This window comes from Chinchilla lanigera, unplaced genomic scaffold (genome assembly GCF_000276665.1).
Source record: "Chinchilla lanigera isolate Chin_1 unplaced genomic scaffold, ChiLan1.0 scaffold00070, whole genome shotgun sequence".
Taxonomy (NCBI): Eukaryota; Metazoa; Chordata; class Mammalia; order Rodentia; family Chinchillidae; genus Chinchilla; species Chinchilla lanigera.
This window is the reverse complement of record NW_004955471.1, coordinates 3,487,343-3,505,358: the sequence shown is the minus strand read 5'-3', so window position 1 is coordinate 3,505,358 and position 18,016 is coordinate 3,487,343.

Here is an 18,016-nt window from a genome sequence, read left to right as displayed (position 1 = left end):
GTTAGCTAGTATTAGTATGATTATTCTTAATATTGTTACTATTAGAAGGACACTAATAACCTCACCTAATGTATTCAAATTAGTGTGTTCTCAATAAATATCTTGTGAACTAATTTCCATGCATAGATGCTTTCCAAAGCAATTCACAGAAGCATAGAATAGAGTTATGGGGGACTTAACTAATTATTATGAGTTTGGAAAATATATTTTGCATTGAAAATTCTTTTATGAAAATCTCTACACAGTGTGTGTATACATCAAGATTATAATATATTTAGCCTCTTCTCGGGGATAACAGCCCTCCTCCTACCCATCTGTCATGTCAGGTTGCACTGAGAAAATGCTAATTTACCTTTTTGATATACCACTTGACAATTTCTGGTTTCAGATATCACACGCAAGGTTGCACATCAGTGAATTAAATTTGAATCCATATTGTCAAGTGCATATTTAGAATAAAATTATGTTGTATCTTTCATAAAAAAAACTTAAAAGTAAAGTTGTACATCAAATCAGTGTGTGCAGTAGCTCAAATGCAGAAGATAAAAACAAGGCAGCAGAAGACATTATTATCTCATTGGCTACGGAATTACTGAATCAACTTAGGTGATTTATGAAAGATCTAAGCAGCTTTGGTTGAACTTCTGCAGTACAGCTTCTGAATGCCCATTCCATTAATTCATTAAATAAAAAGAGCATTCTTTTCATTCTAATTATCTCAGCTACCCATGTTAAATATGCTAAAAGCTAAACATAAGCAATAATGTTCCTGTCATCTTTTTTATCAGCAAGCTCCTCAGAAATAATTAACCTCTATTGAGGAGTAGTTCTTCACTCAAAATGATTTGTACCAATGCAAAGGAAGCGGTATGCAATAAAAATTCCTACAACCTAGTATTCAGTATAAGAATAGAAATGAACAACCACTAACAAGTCAGTTCAATGCAAGGGAAAAAATGTCTTCTGTTTAATTTCTTAGCATAAATATATTTTATATTTGACAGTTATTTCAAAGGCTTCTGTAAAATTATAAATTTATTGTGATCAGGAGTATTGGAGGGCTTTTAAATTTTGAATTGAAAGTATCAATATTTAACCCTTTTAAATGCAGAAAATATTGACATGATTTCCAGTCTCTCAAGCCAACAACTGAAGCAAGGAGTCGCAGATATGATGAAGAACTTCACCTGGGAAAAGATTTAAATGGGAGCTTTTTACTAAGGTGCTACAGTGGAGAGAGAGCTTCAGTTTTCTGAGGGAAATCCCTTGAACAAACTCAGTCCTTCACTGATTCATTGATTGATTGATTGTTGGTCAGAAACAAAGATAGAAACAAAATTACGATTAGGGGTATTCTCTACAACGCGGCAGCATATACACAAAGGTCATCTTGGTTCAAGCACGTGTTTTCCATGCCCTGAACATTTGCATCACCACGTAAAAGCTGTTGAGCACAATACTATAAAACAGTTCCCAGCAGCAGGCAGCAAAATGACACAGTAGTATCCTCAGTGAGACAAACACGGTCCTCGAAGATCTTGGTGGGAGGTTTTCTTCCTTTGGTGCATTTCCTGCAAAGCTTGACACTGTTTCTCCACCTGCAGTTAATTTATCTCTCTTCCATTTCTGCCTGACTCAGAAGCTTCAAAACTCTCTTAACTTTCCCATGTAACTATGTTGACCTTTTCCCCCCTGAAGGAAGAATCCAAAACTTACCATAGCTTTGTTTTTCTAAAGGCATTGCATCCTATTTATCTAAATTAGGATAAATAATTAGAGCTGTTGTTTTTTTTTGTTATTCACTGTTTAGAAAGGTATGCAGTTACAAATGGTCTGCTCCAGTTCTGTTTTTCCATTAAGTTACTTTGTAGACATGATTTTGTGGTGCTTGAGGTTTCTCAGAAAAGTATATATCCTATGATAGCAGGAAAATATTTATACTGTTTTGGAATTTGTCAAGAAAATATTTCATCCTTACCCTAAAAAGCATATTGCTTAGGCTTTAATATACGATGCAGCTTAGGCTTTAATGTAGGATGCATGGCTTTTTTTTTCTAGATTCCCCTGCAGATATTTATAAATCTCACCTCAATCCCCCACAACCTGCTCTAGCCCTGGACTGTGAAGAAATCTTCAGGATATATGTCAGGTAATTCATAAATCCACTTAAGTGACAGAGAGTGCTTATCAAAAGGGAGCACATCAAATATTATTCTCCAAAATATTATTTGATATTAATTGGTTAAGTCACTAAAGTATTTTATTCTACCGATAATCTGTGATTTACAGCATTCTACTCTATCTAATTACAGCTCTGTGACTCATCTCTCCTATTTCATTGCGCAAGACTTCTTGTAAAAGATAAAAGGGTTTTGTTCACCTGTCATCTCTCTTTTCATTGCCTGCTCTGCACTTGCACTGGTCTCTGTCATGTGGACTTGGGGATTCTAGTCACCTGCCTGCTATCTTGCTGACATATTTGGGAAAGTATTTTTGGCATATCACTGTATACTGAGTTTGCCCTTCTCTTTCACATAGGCTACGTACTTTAGCACTTTCCTCCTCAGCTGGACTCTTCCATCTGTTTAATAAGCAATTCATTTTCTTCACAAGAAGTAAGCATCAGTGGTAGTTTTTAACTTATCAGTTTTTAATACATAAAGAGAATGCCTTGGTCCAATTCAAGTGATACTTTAGTTGTCTTATTCTTTTTATTGGCTTTGTTCAGAGCAACTGATCCTTTGTTTTAACACTAGAGGAGTACAGCATATATATTAACAAGCTTTGGGGGCTGGGGATTTAGCTCAGTGGCACAGCGCCTGCCTGGCAAGTGCAAGGTCGTGAGTTCGAGTCTTGGTACTGGAAAAAAAAAACCAAAGACTTTGGGGTTCCTATCCTCTTCTACCATGTGGTCAAATTATTTGACCTTTCTGGGCCTCAGTTTCATCCTACAGTAGTGGGATATTCAAATGAGTAAATATATAGGAACTGCTCGTGACATTGCCTAGTATTCAGCACGAACATAGAAGTTTCCAGTGCTATCACTACTGTTATTATCTTCCCAGAACGTTGCATTTCACCATGCGCCGCTTCTCAATGTTGTTATATGGGATATTTGGGATACTGAGAATGTGATGGTTGATTGTGTCAACTTAAGAAAAATTTTAGTTAAGAAAAGTTTAACTAAATTGGCTCAGCCATTCCAGACCCTAGGGTGTAGAGGACCCTGCTAGGGTATAGAGGACAGATCTGCTTCTGTTTCTTCCATCGAGCTCCCGTCTTTGTCTTCACCCTGGATGTCATCTCCTGGCTCCTCCCGCAGACTTCAGCTTTCCATCATAGGCCCATCACCTTCCTGATACAGACTCGCACGGGACACTGCCGTGAGCTCCAGGGCTTGCACAGAAACTTTTCGCCTCCAGTGTACAGACAGACCCTCTCACTCTTCCTCATCCAGCGCGGTGGGTGACCATTATAAGCCGATCTTGTAAATTCTTATACATTCGTATATCTTGCGTTATATCTGCTTCTCTAGTAAACACTGACTGATCTAGAAACATAAAGGTATACACTTTGGAGTTTCACGCACCAACATGTAACAAATAGAAGTCAATATCTTCAAACACACATACATGTGCATGCTCACATACACATGCATACACACACACACACACACACACATACACACACACATGCATCAGGCAAGAATGTCTTCCAATCCTGGAGCTTAAGAGTACAAAGACAAAAAAGTTGTGATTCTTATTTAGAGTTTATAACCCAGCAGAGAAAACATGCAAAGGAAACAATATAGTAGAAATGCTAAAAAATGAATATGGCAAGATTTCATGGAACATCTGAGAAGGACAGATCTATGAATCCTGACTGTCAGAGAAACCCTCCAGAGGAGGGGCTGCTTAATGGAAGAGCTTAAGAGAGGGTAGCAATTAGTAAAAGTCTGAGTGACAAGTTTTCTACCAAAGTGAGTAGCATAGGTGAAGGTTCCAGTACCTACAATAACACGTGGACTTAATTCTTTTCATTGTGTTCCTCTCTCCCTCCCCTGGAATAAGAGCAGGAGATTTGCCTGGGTAGTGTGCTACCATGATTCCAGACAAGAGTGTTTACGGTGGTTTACAGTAGGAGCTCTGTAAATATTTATGGAATGAATTAATAAATTTTATCAAGTCTGTTATGTTTTGCTTACAGCTTCCAACCAGGATTTCTGGTTGGATTAATACGATGATTAAACTTGAAGATTTGCTATGGCATCATTTATGTGCATCAAGGATATACTGCACAAATAACACTATATGTCATCCTTGTGTCTGTACCAGAAGTTATGCCTTGTTCTGCAGTGTCAGTTAGGAGCAAGGAAACAATGAATGTTATCTGTGTTGGGAAAAATGATATGACTACTTCTTGTCTTTCCATGAGCTTTATGAACTGCCATGATTATTCAACAATGAGGAAATGTGGGGTTGGATATGTCCCAATGCTTGTATTACTAGTGCTTAGCACCCCATCTCGATTTTTTTTTCATCCTAGTCATAGAAACTTAATAAAAAGCCCCTTAAAGTTTTAAATGCTAATCAGAAGAAAATGCATTGTGTGTGGAGTTAAATAATGCAACAATTTCAGCTTTAGGTTAAAGATGAAAACTTGGCCAGGGCTCCTCTGAGAGTGCTAAAGCCCTGCCGAGGAAGCCCAGTGATACAGGGAGTTGGAGCAAACCTAGCAAATGTGAAGCCCAGGGGAACTGAGTTCTAGGAATATAATGCAAGCACTGAGGGAAATTGTGAACCAACAAATTTATTTCCTACATCTCTCTGCTTTTCCTTTCAGAAATCTTTCTCTTCTTATTGCCCAAGCCACTGCTACCACCATAATGCTCCCCCTTTGGACTTTTCCTCTTTGGCAGCATCTCACATTTTTAATCCACCTCTTCCTCCTCTTATCTTTCAAAAGCTTAGCTAAATTGGAGGTTTCATTTCTGTGTATTTGAGGTAGTCATGAAACACCCAGTAAATATCACAGAGTTGAAAACTCAGTTCATCAGGTTATTTGCTGTGTGATCCTGGGCAAGTTACATGAATGCCCTGATCCTCATCAATTATGATAATGTACTTTTTTTAAGGAAAAAAAAAAGCCTCAGCTATTATCACATTGGGAAAATATAGTAAATTAATCTAAGTTAGAGAGTTGATGATTAAAACACTCAAAGAATCTTTCCAGAAAAATTCACATCTTCAAAGGACAGGAGTCCACAGGAGGAAAACATAGGATATTTTCTGGAAGTAATAAGAGAAAACTGAAATTAAAGACTTTTTCTAAAGAATTTCTGCTCACATTGGATGGGCAGCTATCTACTCTGCTTCTCCTTGTGATGTGATGTATACAGAAGGTGATTAAAAGACAGAAACTTCTAGATAATCAAATCATTTCAAATCAATGACTAAGCAACAAATTGGCCCAGATCTAAACATGTTCTTTAATTTTTGTGTACATGAAATTAACTGTTGCCCTATATATTTCAGTGTTCAGTGGCCTTCTGAGAAAATGGAGATATTTCTGATAGTGCCACTACTTCTCATTAATCCTAAAATGCAGGATGTTCTTCAGTTTTACATCTCTGAAATCAAGTTACAGTCTACAGTTTACTCCAGTTAAATAGCCACTGTCTTATTTCTCCCTGGTACATCACCATTGCAATCTTAAATTCACTCATATATAACATATGGAATTCCAGAAAATAGACACTCAGTAATTTCTGGAAAACAGTCAGTGACTTGGTTACTTTTCTCTCGTTGCTGGGACAAAGTACTTGACGCCCAAAATTAAGGAAGGAAAGGTTTATTTCGCTTACAGTTTGTGGAGCTTTCAGTCCATACTTGGCAGGTTACAAGGCAGAGTGGCACATGGCAGAGGGCTACAGCTCATGGCAGCAGGACACAGCAAAAGCAACAAGCACCAAAATGGAGGAATGGCCTCAAGCAGCCTCTTCCTCTCCCTTACATATGCAAACTATCCACCCCAGGGCAGGTGTGGGTGTAGCTCTCACACCCATAATCAATCAAACTCTAAAAGCCTGCCCCATGACAGCATGAGGCTTTGGGGGGACACCCAGACACAAACCATAACAGTCAGATAACAAGTACACCATGCAATGGACCAGAGTGATCTATTTTCTTCATAAATGTTTAGGCCCTGAGCATCAGCTTTAAGAATATTGTAAAAGGCAGACATGAACAAGATACATATGTAAAAAGGAATTTGGTTCAAGCCATTTAAAACTCAGCTCTAAATCTATGCCAATAGGTGAAGGATCACTTAACCTTTACAAAGTGGTGACATCCTAAAGGTATATTTTTAAACCACTGTAAATTCATATCATTTTTAAAAACAAAGCAAATATATATTCATCTTATTTTGATATTTATTTACATGCCCTGAAATAATTTATATTCCCTAAGTTATCACAAAGCCTGAGTACTACCTGAAAATAACAAATATGTATGCAAAAATGTTCAATGTAGTACAGCTCCTCTAAGAAATACCCAAATTATGCATTCTACTCAAGTGGTTTTAGGGAAATCACTTGAGAAAGAAAAAGAAAAAGAAAAAGAAAAAGAAAGAAAGAAAGAAAGAAAGAAAGAAAGAAAGAAAGAAAGAAAGAAAGAAAGAAAGAAAGAAATTGTTAATGGGTATTTAGTACATCTATATTCAATTTTACTAATTTTCCATTATGAAACCATAGTCATGAGATTTACTTTTGTGTAATTAATGTTCCTGAATAGCACCATGATTGCTGTTCACTTTCACATACTCCCCTTCTCTAAGAGAATATTTGTTTTCAAAAGAATCAAATATCCTTATTGCCTTGATATGTTTTGGCTGTATATTTTTTACCTTAAAAAACTCCAGGATTCTATGACAGTTTCACACATTTTTTTCCAGTCAGAGTATAATCAAGTCTAAATGCTCAAATCCATCATATTCTCTATCTTCATGAGGAATGTCGCATTAGACAGACCTGTTGTGTCATAAATTCTCAAATTTAAAGTTTCTGAAACAACTGAGAATTGAAGGGCATACCCTATTTTTGGGTTTACTAGTACAGGATGCAATATAACTCTTGTATTGATTTAAACAATTCCTTTGTGAAAGAAAATACTTGTCAAAGAAAATATTCCTTTCAGAAAAAAAAAAGGAATAGAGCAACAGATCTATATAAACTTCAAAAGCAAAATAAAATCTTACAAATATTAAAATAAGGAAAGTGCCTTCTCTCCTTTTTCCACAGAACAGACCATAGATAACAGACACAAAGCTGACAGAAATCAATCTTAGATCAAAAAGTAGTGGAAACAATCCAAAGATACATCAGCGGATGAATGGATATATAAAATATGGCATATCCGTATAATGGAATATTATCCTGTAATGAAAATGAATGGAGTACAGATACATGCTGCAACATAGAAGGAGATTGAAAATATTTTGATAATGGAAAGGATCATATCAAAATACACCATATATGTATGATCTGATTCATATGAAGTATCCAGAATAGGTAAATCCATCATGGCCCATAGTTAATCAGTGACCACCTTGGGTGAGGGCAGGTGACAAATGAAGAGTTACTGCTAATTGGAGATAGGTTTTTCTTTGGGGTGACAAAACATGCTAAAATTAGATTGTGGTAACAGCTGCACAATTGGGAATATACCAAAAGTCATTGAAGTTTGTGCTTTAAAAGTGTGAATTATATTGCATGTGAATTATGTGTAGAGTACTCTATTTCCAAAGAAGCAGCAATAGCTCACAGGCAAAATTTTTTCCTCCTAAAGCCCTTCTCTGAGTTGAGATAGAAATACTTCACTTCAAATGCTGAAAAATGAAAATTTTCAAGGGAAAGGGTTTCCATAGCAGAAATTTACTGCAGAGAACTCAAGAAAGACGTAATTATGCAATTCTATTATCTGTGTTTAGACAAGTGATTCTACTAATCAGGAAACAGTTATTGGGAGCCTGATAGGTTTGCTGGACAAAATATAGGCAATCAAATTAAATTTGAATAACAGTGAACTGATTTTTAGTATAAATGTACCCACATATTATACAAATATTTAATATTATAAACATATTATAGAACAATGGATGTATACTAAAATGATGTACTACATATCTGAAAATCAAATTTATCTGGATGCCTTGTGCTATTTGTGGTTCTCATTAAGCAGTCATTTAGGCCTTTGATAACATGTTTAACTTTTAGCAATATTAAGTTCTTTCCTATGAAGAGCTCAGAGCTGTGGAAAAGACCTGAGCAGGTCTGAGTAAGATAAGTCAAAGCTATTCCTGCCCCTGAACTCACCAGGTGTTCACTGAGTGCTTTACAGTCTGGGCATTGTACAGGGCACTGGAGGCACAGTAGGAAGGAAGGTGAACTCCCAGCAGAGTCTGGGAAAGACAGACCATGGTCACGGTGAGGGCGGGACCATGAGAAGACAGGAGGGAAAAGGGAAAGTCGGAAAACCCCAGGAGATAGGAGAGATGAGCCAGACTTCCAGTGGACAAGAGCTCAGCTATGTAAAAGAAACAAAGTTTTGTATGAAAAAAATACAGCAACTGCAGAAAGCAGGAGAGATGATTTTAAGGAGGAATAGAAAAACACAAAACAAAACAAAACAGAGCAAAACATGGAAGCTGGTGTTTTCTTTTAATGGACTCCATTTTTAGAGCAGTTTCAGGTTCACAGCAAAGTGGAGGAGAAAGTACAGAGAGTTCCTTTGTCCTCCTGCCCCATCGGTGCATGGCCATGGCGCCATCACCACTGCACATCAGAGCCATGCATTTGTCATATTTCGTGAGTGTGTGGACACATCATGATAACCTAGATCTATAGTTTACATTAAGATTCTCTCTTAGTGTTGATCACTCTATGGATCTGAACAAATTTATGTTGTGTAGCCAATATTATATATCATACAGAGTATTTTCTCTCCCCCCACAAATCCTCCATACTACCTCCATTCACTCCTCTCTCCTCTCTTCCCCTAATTTCTGGTAAATCAATCAATCTTTCTTTCTTTCTTTCTTTCTTTCTTTCTTTCTTTCTTTCTTTCTTTCTTTCTTTCTTTCTTTCTTACTTCTTGGTACTGGGGATTAAATCCAGATCCTTCACACTGAAAGACATCCCTGTCCCCACCCCAATTTTTAAAAATGTGTTTCTTTCTATGACAGGGTCTCATTAAATCACTGAGTTGCCCTGGCTGGGATTGAACTTTTGATCCTCCTGCCTGTGCCTCCCAGAGGGCTAGTGTGCAAGTGTGGGCCACCATGTCTGAGCCACTGATCTTTTTATTGTCTCCACAGATTTGCTTCTTTGAAAATGTCATATTGTACACAGTACAGATTTTTTAGATTGGTTTCTTTCACTTAGTAATATGGTCACATTGTACATGACTGCTTTGAAACTGGTCAAATTTGGTACTTGACATACTTTGGTGTAGAAATTGTTGCTTGTTTGGTGCTGGATACTCAAGTTAGAACTCGTCTGTGTCAACTGCCTCATGACTCACTACCCTTTACAGTCAAAACAATTTGTTTGGTACTTGTTATTTTTGGTACTTGTTGCACCTTCTAGAGCCAGTTAATAATGAGTACCAAGGTATCACTCTATGGAAACAATTTAAGGTTTATCCATATATACGCATGGCTTGCTGTCTCATTTCTTTTTAGAGCTCAATAATATTTCATTATAATTTCATTATGATAATATTTCATTATCTGGATATATCCTTGGAAGTGGTCCTCAAATGTCCAAGAACCTCAAGCTTTTCATTAGTCTACCCATTAGGTATCTTGTTCTGATGACAGAATAGTTGGCAGTACTGAACATTCAAGAAGAAATAAAATAAAATCTTTGACATGCCCAGTGAATTTAGAGATAAAGATGGTGATAGATTTGAACAGTTTAAGTAGAGAGATGGGTCAGAATCCAGATTGAAATTAGTTATAGACTAAACAACAAATGGGTCAGGGGAAAAGGAAAACAGACAATGAATACATGCAACACATTTGAGAATTTTAGTTCTAGGACAAACAAAAGCCAGTATAAAGTCTAGCCTGAAACATGAGCTTAAAATGCATCTTGACTGGATCAGGCAGTCTACAAACTGCTGACACTGTGGTTCACATCTGGACTTTGCACAGGCCCTGATCTCCCAGAGGTCACAGAAACAGGCAGTCAGCGATCACCACCAGTGTGGCCCACACCTGGCTCCTTCATGCCCTGAGCTGCCTGGAGACATGGAATCAGGAGAATCTGACATCCACTGACATCACTGTTCCCAGCTGAGCTCTTAGAGAACTAGGTAAACCCCACCTACTTCCCAGGGACAGAGCAGGCAACCCACGATCCCCTGCCATTACAGTCTGTGTCTCCACCATCCATGTGCCTGGCACAGCCAGGAGATACTGGCTCAGAAGACCCACAAACCATTAACACTGGGGTTTACATTTAGGCCCTCCCTGCATGTGCCCTGAGGCTGAGGTATTAAATCAGGCAGTCCACAAACTGCTGACACTGCAGTTTTGCGTCTGGGCTTTGTGTGCCCCCTGACCTCCCATGGGTCACAAAAACTGGTGGTCCATGATCACTACTAGTGCAGCTCATGTCTGGCTCCTTCATGTGCCCTGAGCTGCCTGGAGACATGGAATCAGGTGGTCCATGAACCACTGACCCTGCAGTTCATGTCTAGGCTCTGCCTGTTCCCTGAACTGTCTGGGGACACAGGACTAAGTGATCTGTGATCATGCCACCAGTGCAGCCTGCTTCTGGGTCATATGCTTGCCCTGAACTACCTGGGGACATTTCAGCAGGTGGTCTGTTATCCACAGACATCATGGTTTGTGTCTGGGACCTGGGAGAACTAGGTACACTCCACCAACCACTAGAAGACCTCAGAGTGAACAGCCATCTTGGCAGCCACTCAGGGGCAAGTCTGACCACCAAGATAACTAGGCAAGCTTGCAACCTTTGCTGAGCTGCCAGGGAAGAGGGAGACTGGGTGCTCTGCCTCTGTCATCAAACATGACAAGATGAAGGAAAATGAAAAATACAGAAGTGAACTAGAGTGCATGAAACAGATTCAAAGAAATATCCAGGAAATCAAAACTCCCACTGAAAGCTAGCAAAACTGCTTGAATGAAGCCAAAGATAGTATTTCAGTTCTCAAAGACAGCATGGCAGCTAATGATAGTGAAATGAAGGATCTCTTAAAATTAACAAGGAACCAGGAAAAATCAATTCAACAGCTGCAAAATGAGGCAAAGAGAAATAATGTAAGACTAATAGGAGTCAACAAAACAGCAGGAGGCAACACAAATGACAAAGAGAATATTTGCAGAAATAATAGCAGAAAATTTCTCAAGCATGGAGAAAGAGTCTGACATACATGTAAGTGAATCATATAGAACTCCAACTAGTCATAACCAAAATAAAACTACACCAAGACATACAATAATCAAAATCCCAGACAAACAGCAAAAGAACAGAATATTAAAAGCTGCTAGAGAAAAGAAATACATCACCTATAAAGAAAAGTTCATCAGAATCACAGCAGATTTCTCAACACAAACCATCCAATCGAGAAGAGCTTGGAGTGAAGTCTTACAGGTCCTAAGACAAAACAGCTTCCAACCAAGACTGATGTATCCTGCAAAATTATCCTTCAAATTTAACAGAGAAGAAAAATATTTCAACAACAAAGAACAACTGAAGAACTTCATGAGTGCCAAACCAACCTTACAAAGAGTACTAAAATATATTCTGACAGAGGAAAAAATGACCATAATTTCAAGAATAACAATAGAAAGGAACCCTTAAGCAAAGTAAGCAATTAAACAGAGAAGAAAAAGTAGGAAACTAACAAGTAAATTACATGACAAAGATAACCCAACAACATATCAGTTATAACCATTAATGTAAATGGCCTCAATTCACCAGTCAAAAGAAACAGACTGGCAGAATAGATTAAGAAACAAAATCCAACAATATACTGCACACAGGAACAGCCACAACCACAAACACACTCAACCACCTAATCTTTGACAAAGGGGCCAAACAAGTTCAGTGGAAGAAAGATAGTCTCTTCAATAAATGATGCTGGAAAAACTGGCTTGCCACCTGCTGAGGACTGAAAATAGACCCAAGACTATCACAATGCACCAAACTCAAGTCAAACTAGATCACAGATCTCAATATTAAGACAGAAACACTAAATCTATTGGAAGATAAAATAGGTAAAAATCTTGAAGACATAGGGATAGGCAGAGAATTCCTGAACAAAAACCAAACCACACAGGAAATACTTGAAAGAATCAGTGACTGGGATCTCATCTTACTGAAAAGTGTTTGCACATCTAAAGAAATCACCAGCAGATTTAAAAGAAAATCCACAAACTAGGAAAAAATTCTAGCTAACTGTCCCTCAGACAATGGACTTCTATCTAGAACATATAAAGAATTCAAAAACATCAGCCCTCCCAAACTCAAAGACCCAATCCAAAAATGGGCAGCTGAGATGAATACACACTTCTCAGGCAAAGAAATACAAATGGCAAATAAATACATGAGAAAATGTTCAATATCATTAGTCATTCAAGAAATGCAAATTAAAACAACACCAAGTTTTCATCTCACCCCAGTAAGAATGGCTAACATTAAGAAATCAACCAATAACAAATGCTGGTGAGGCTGTGGAGAAATAGGAACTCTTCTCCACTACTGGTGGGAATGCAGACTGGTGAAGCCACTGTGGAAATCAGTTTGGAGATTCCTCAGAAAACTATGTCTAGAGGTGCCATTCAACCCAGCTATTCCTCTTCTAGGTATTTTCCCAGATGTACTGGAAACATATCACAGCAATATATGTGCACCCATGTTTATAGCAGCACAATTTGTAATAGCTAAATCATGGAAGCAACCCAAATGTCCATCCACTGAGGAATGGATAGAAAAAGTTGTGGTATTTTTATATAATGGAATATTACTCAGCTATAAAGATAAACTCTAGGCTTTTAAAGGTAAATGGTCACAACTGGAGACTATACTCATAAGTGAAATAAATCAGACCCGCATGTGTAAACAATGTATTTTCTCACTAGTAAGAACCTGAAAGAGTGAATAAAATTAAGAGGTTTGATAGACATTGTGAAATGAAAGGAAAATGCTCAAAAGTAAAGAACAACTGGGATGAGGAAAAAGAGAAAAGAAAAAAGGGGAAAATTATGTTTATGTGTATATGCAGGATAGCTAACGTAGTTATACTACTGACTTCTATCACTTTATTGAAAGGAACAGTTAATGATTAATTATTTGACCAGTCTTACGTGTCTATATTTGTCCATATTTGTTTTCCTGAGTAACAACTTTGAAGAAATCAATATGTAATACAACAACCATTGTTAATTTCCTATCACCTTGTCTGTAATTCAGTATTGCTTATATTGTTCTTGTGTTATTTTGTAAATGTATTGTGTTTGTTAATATGTTTTTGTTCTTTTATTTTTTTAAATTAAAAAATGAGTTTATTATTTTTGTGCTCTCAGCTCTTTTAACTTATAGCTCTGATTTATAGATTCATAACAATATAATTGACAAATAAAATTTTCTATATTTAAGATATTTAACATATTTCAATATACATATACTTTGTAAAATGATTGCCACAATCAAACTCATCAGCACATTTATCACCTTGCAAAGGTACTTATTTTTCTGTGATAAGAACATTTAATCTACAGCAAACTTCAAGTATATAAAACAATATTAACAGGGGCTGGGGATTTAGCTCAGCAGCACAGCCCCTGCCTGGCAAGTGCAAGATCATGAGTTCGATTCCTGGTACTGGAAGAAAAAAAAAACAAAAACAAAAAAAACATGAAACAGTATTAACTATGTCAATATGCTGTGCATTAGGTCTCCAGAACGTGCTTAGCCTGTGTAACTGAAATCCCATACCGTTTGTACCCCACTCCCAGTCCTTGGCAACTGCCATCTATTCTCTGCTTTTGAGTTCAATGTTTTAAGATTCCACAGAGAAAGAAGATGGTATTGTATGTGTCTTTCTGTGCCTGGTTTATTTCATCTACCATAGTGTCCTCTAGGTTTGTCCAGGAAGTCACAGGAGATAGAATTTTCTTTTTTCTAAGGTTTAATGATATTCCATTGACTCTGTGTGTGTGTGTATATATACCACATTTTTTCTCTCCATTTATCTGTCAATGACTGCTTAAGTCAATTCCATACTTGGCTATTGTGAACAATACTACAATGAACAAGTGAACAAGGTATCTCTTCAAAATATCAATTTCATTTCCTTTGGACACATATACAGTAGTGGGATTTCTGATGTGTATAGTAGTTCTGTTTTTAATTTTTGGAACAACATTCATGCTGTGTTCCATAATGCTAATTTACATTCCCACCAGCAGTACACAAGTGTTCCCTTGTCTCCACATGCTTGCCAATATTTACCTTTCATCTTTTTGACAGTCATTCTAACAGGTGTGAGGTGCCATGTCAATGTATTTCTGGCTCACGTTTCCCTGGTGATTAGTGATGTTGAGAATGTTTTCATATAACTATTGTCTATTTGTATGTCTTCTTCTAGGTGATAACTATTTAGTTACTTATTCAAACTTTTAATCAGATTATTTGGGTTTTTCACTATTGAGTTTTTTGAGCTCTTGGAAGAGTTTTTAAAGGCATAGGTAAACGTGTTTCCATGCTGACGTGGAGGTACTGAGGTCTGTAGAAAGAAGTAGAAGATAGTCCTGAGAAAGGTGGCAGCTCAGCCTCTGAGAAGGTGGTCTCCTCCTGCTTTGTGAGAGGAGTAAAGAAGACAAGGATGGAATTTCTGAGAAGCTTGTCAACTTCATAGCAGAAAGCTGACAGCATTTGAGGCTAATGGCTTCATTTTCTTGTGAAACAGAAGGAAAAATAATTGTCTGAGGATAAAAAGAAAAATGGAGCAGTAAGAAGTTCCAGGCGAATGTTGAAGAAATGGGCTGCTGGAAAGAAAAGAGAAGTTGACCAGGAGCCCAGTGTGTCTGGGAATAAGGGCAGTGGGACAGAGTGTTAATGATATAATTCTTCTTTCTTTGAGTAAGTATTTTCAGAGTTATATGGGACCACCTTTATGCTCATATATATGCCAGTGATAGAAATATCTTGATGAAGTGTTTGACTTTGTATATAGATGCAAATATAAAGAACTTTATCTAGAAAAGAATAATCCTTTCTTCAAAGGAGAATATCCCATAATAAGAATCTAGGAAATTCAATTGCAGGCACCCAACTGTTTATAAACACAGAAAATCAGGTTCAATTTACTAATCATCTACAATCCCATTATCCATGGTTAGATGCTAGAGGCATTGGCTGAATAATCTAAAACAGCAGATATTCCACAATGATTTAAATTAGCTTTTGAAAAACATAATTATTTACATTTAAATTTGCATTCCCAATTTGCCTCACTTAAGAAAACATTAAAACTACTTTTCTCTTTGAAAATATTCAATGATATCAGGGAATAGAAAATGACTACACTTTAAATAGAGTATCAAGAGAATAACAGCATCAAATGATGAAATGAATCTGCTTGATTATATTGAGACAAATTTCAAAAAGAGCTTTTTCCCCAATTATAAAATAATTAATGAGTAAAAGTATCCCTCAATTTTCAGAACCAGAGTTGTTCTCATTCTTAATCTAGTCCCACTATTATCCTGGGCTAAGTCTTGACTTCAACTCTGAGCAAATTCCTTCCAACATTCATGCTTACCCAAAATGCTTCTCAGTAAAATAGTTCCACTTGGATGCTATATTACCAGGACATCTGGTCAACCCTAGTATAATTACACTGTTCTCACATGCTTCATCCATTCACTTAATCAATTTGTTCAGTCTCAGTAATCACAAATATGGAAAGTTTACTATTGTCAGGGACTGAGAAGATAAGCTAAATATATCACAAGTTTAAAGCTGTAGAGTCACAAAAGCATGGTGCTACAGTTCTGCAATCCAAGATATTCAGGAGGCTAAGGAAGGAAGATTACAATTTTGAGGCTAATCTTAGCTATTCATTGAAATCATTTCAGAATAAAACATAAGGCCAGCCTGGTGTCACACATCTGTAATCCTACAATTCAAGAGGCTGAGGTAGGAGAATTCATGAGAGTTCCAGATCAGCCTGGGCTACATAGTGAGAACCTCTCTCAAAAAAACCAAACAAACAAATAAGCAAAACAGACAAACTAAAAAAGGCTGAGACTGCAACTTAGTGGGAGAACTCTTGCTATGTGCAAAGCCCCTGGATTTAATCTCCAGGACTGAAAACAAAGTTCATGGAGTGTGATTCATGATAGTCTGGTGTTAACTTATGGATATTTTCCAAGAAGATCACTTTGATTCAATTCCTAAAGAGTAAGAGGCAACCAGGTGGAGAAGAGGATCAGGAAGGAAATGAGTATAAAGGATCAATCTGGACAAAGAAGAGATACCATGGTGCATTCAAGAAAGTAACTTCCTCTGGCTGGAGCACAAGGGTCAGACCTTGGAAAGAAGTGGCCCAGATGAGGATATAGATCATAAGTTGAATGTTAGGGACTTTACTGATAGAAACTTTTCAATGTCATGATGAGACTTATGCTTTGCAACAAATATCCTAGCAGAATAGAAGCAGCTTGGGGGAAACTCCAAGCAGGGAGTTAAGCTAAGGAGTCTGAGTGAGACAGATGGGATAGAAAGGGATGAACTGAAATCCAGAAATATTAAGGGGATAAAACCCACAGGGTTAGAGATTGATGATCAGGGCCACTGGTGGGAAAGAAGAACCTAAACATACTTTAACGTCATTAGTTTGAACATGGAATGAATTTTGGCAGGACCTCTCACCAAGTTAGAGACTGTAGCAGGAAAGCTGGATTTGAGCAGAGGTAATGAGTTAAGATCTCCACAGGCTGAGCATGGAATGCCTGTGAGAATGTCCTTGTTGGGATAATTGAGAAATAAATCAATTAAGTAAATCTATCATTTAGGAGACTAATCAAACCTGGAAGTATACATTGGAAATCACTATGACACATGTGGGTATGGATAAAGCCATAGCTCCTAAGGGACGGAACAGAAGGGAAGAGATATAGACAGGGCTTTAAAACCAAAACAGAAAAAGCTGTACACTTTATTTATCTGCTAAAAGATAATGTCTGACACAGTAGGCCTGAAAATGCTAGGGCTAAAATAGAATTCAGCCTTCCTTTGTCCTACTCAACTCAGCCTGGCTTTTCCACTCAAAATAAATTTTGAATGCTTTTATAATTCTTTCTTGATGAAGCATGTCTTAGTCTCTAATAAGTAAATATTTTCTGTAATAGCTCGTAGGTTAAAGGAATTCAGTTGATAATATTTAGCTACTATTTAGATGTCAAGAACTTGAACTAACATACAGATCACTTAACACACCCATGATACTGTGTTTATGGACACTCAGTAACAGAGGAAAAGTGAGCATAATGTAGAAGACAGTGTGGTAGATGCAAATAACAACAAATGCATCCTATTTCTGGCAATACGCCTTTTCTGATCCTCCCAAGAAAGGAGAGAATCTTACTCCATTTCTTGACTCTTGCGGGGGGTACGAGGCTGTTTAATTTTAACTTGGCTGAGCCAAGGGGCCATCAGTAAACGTGACACAGGCAGAGACTTACAAAGGGTTTGTGCTCAGGAGCTCACCCTCTCTTGCTCTGGGAAAATCTCCCACCACCATTTAAAGAACCCCAAGGGAGCCCATCAGAGAGTGAGAGAGCATGTAGAACAAAATTGAATCATAGACCTTACCATCGACCCGGCCAAGTCTTCATCTGCCAGACGCACAAATGAAATCACTGAGACCCTCCAGCCCCAGGGGAGCTACCAGCTGACCACAGAGACTAACAAAACTGATTT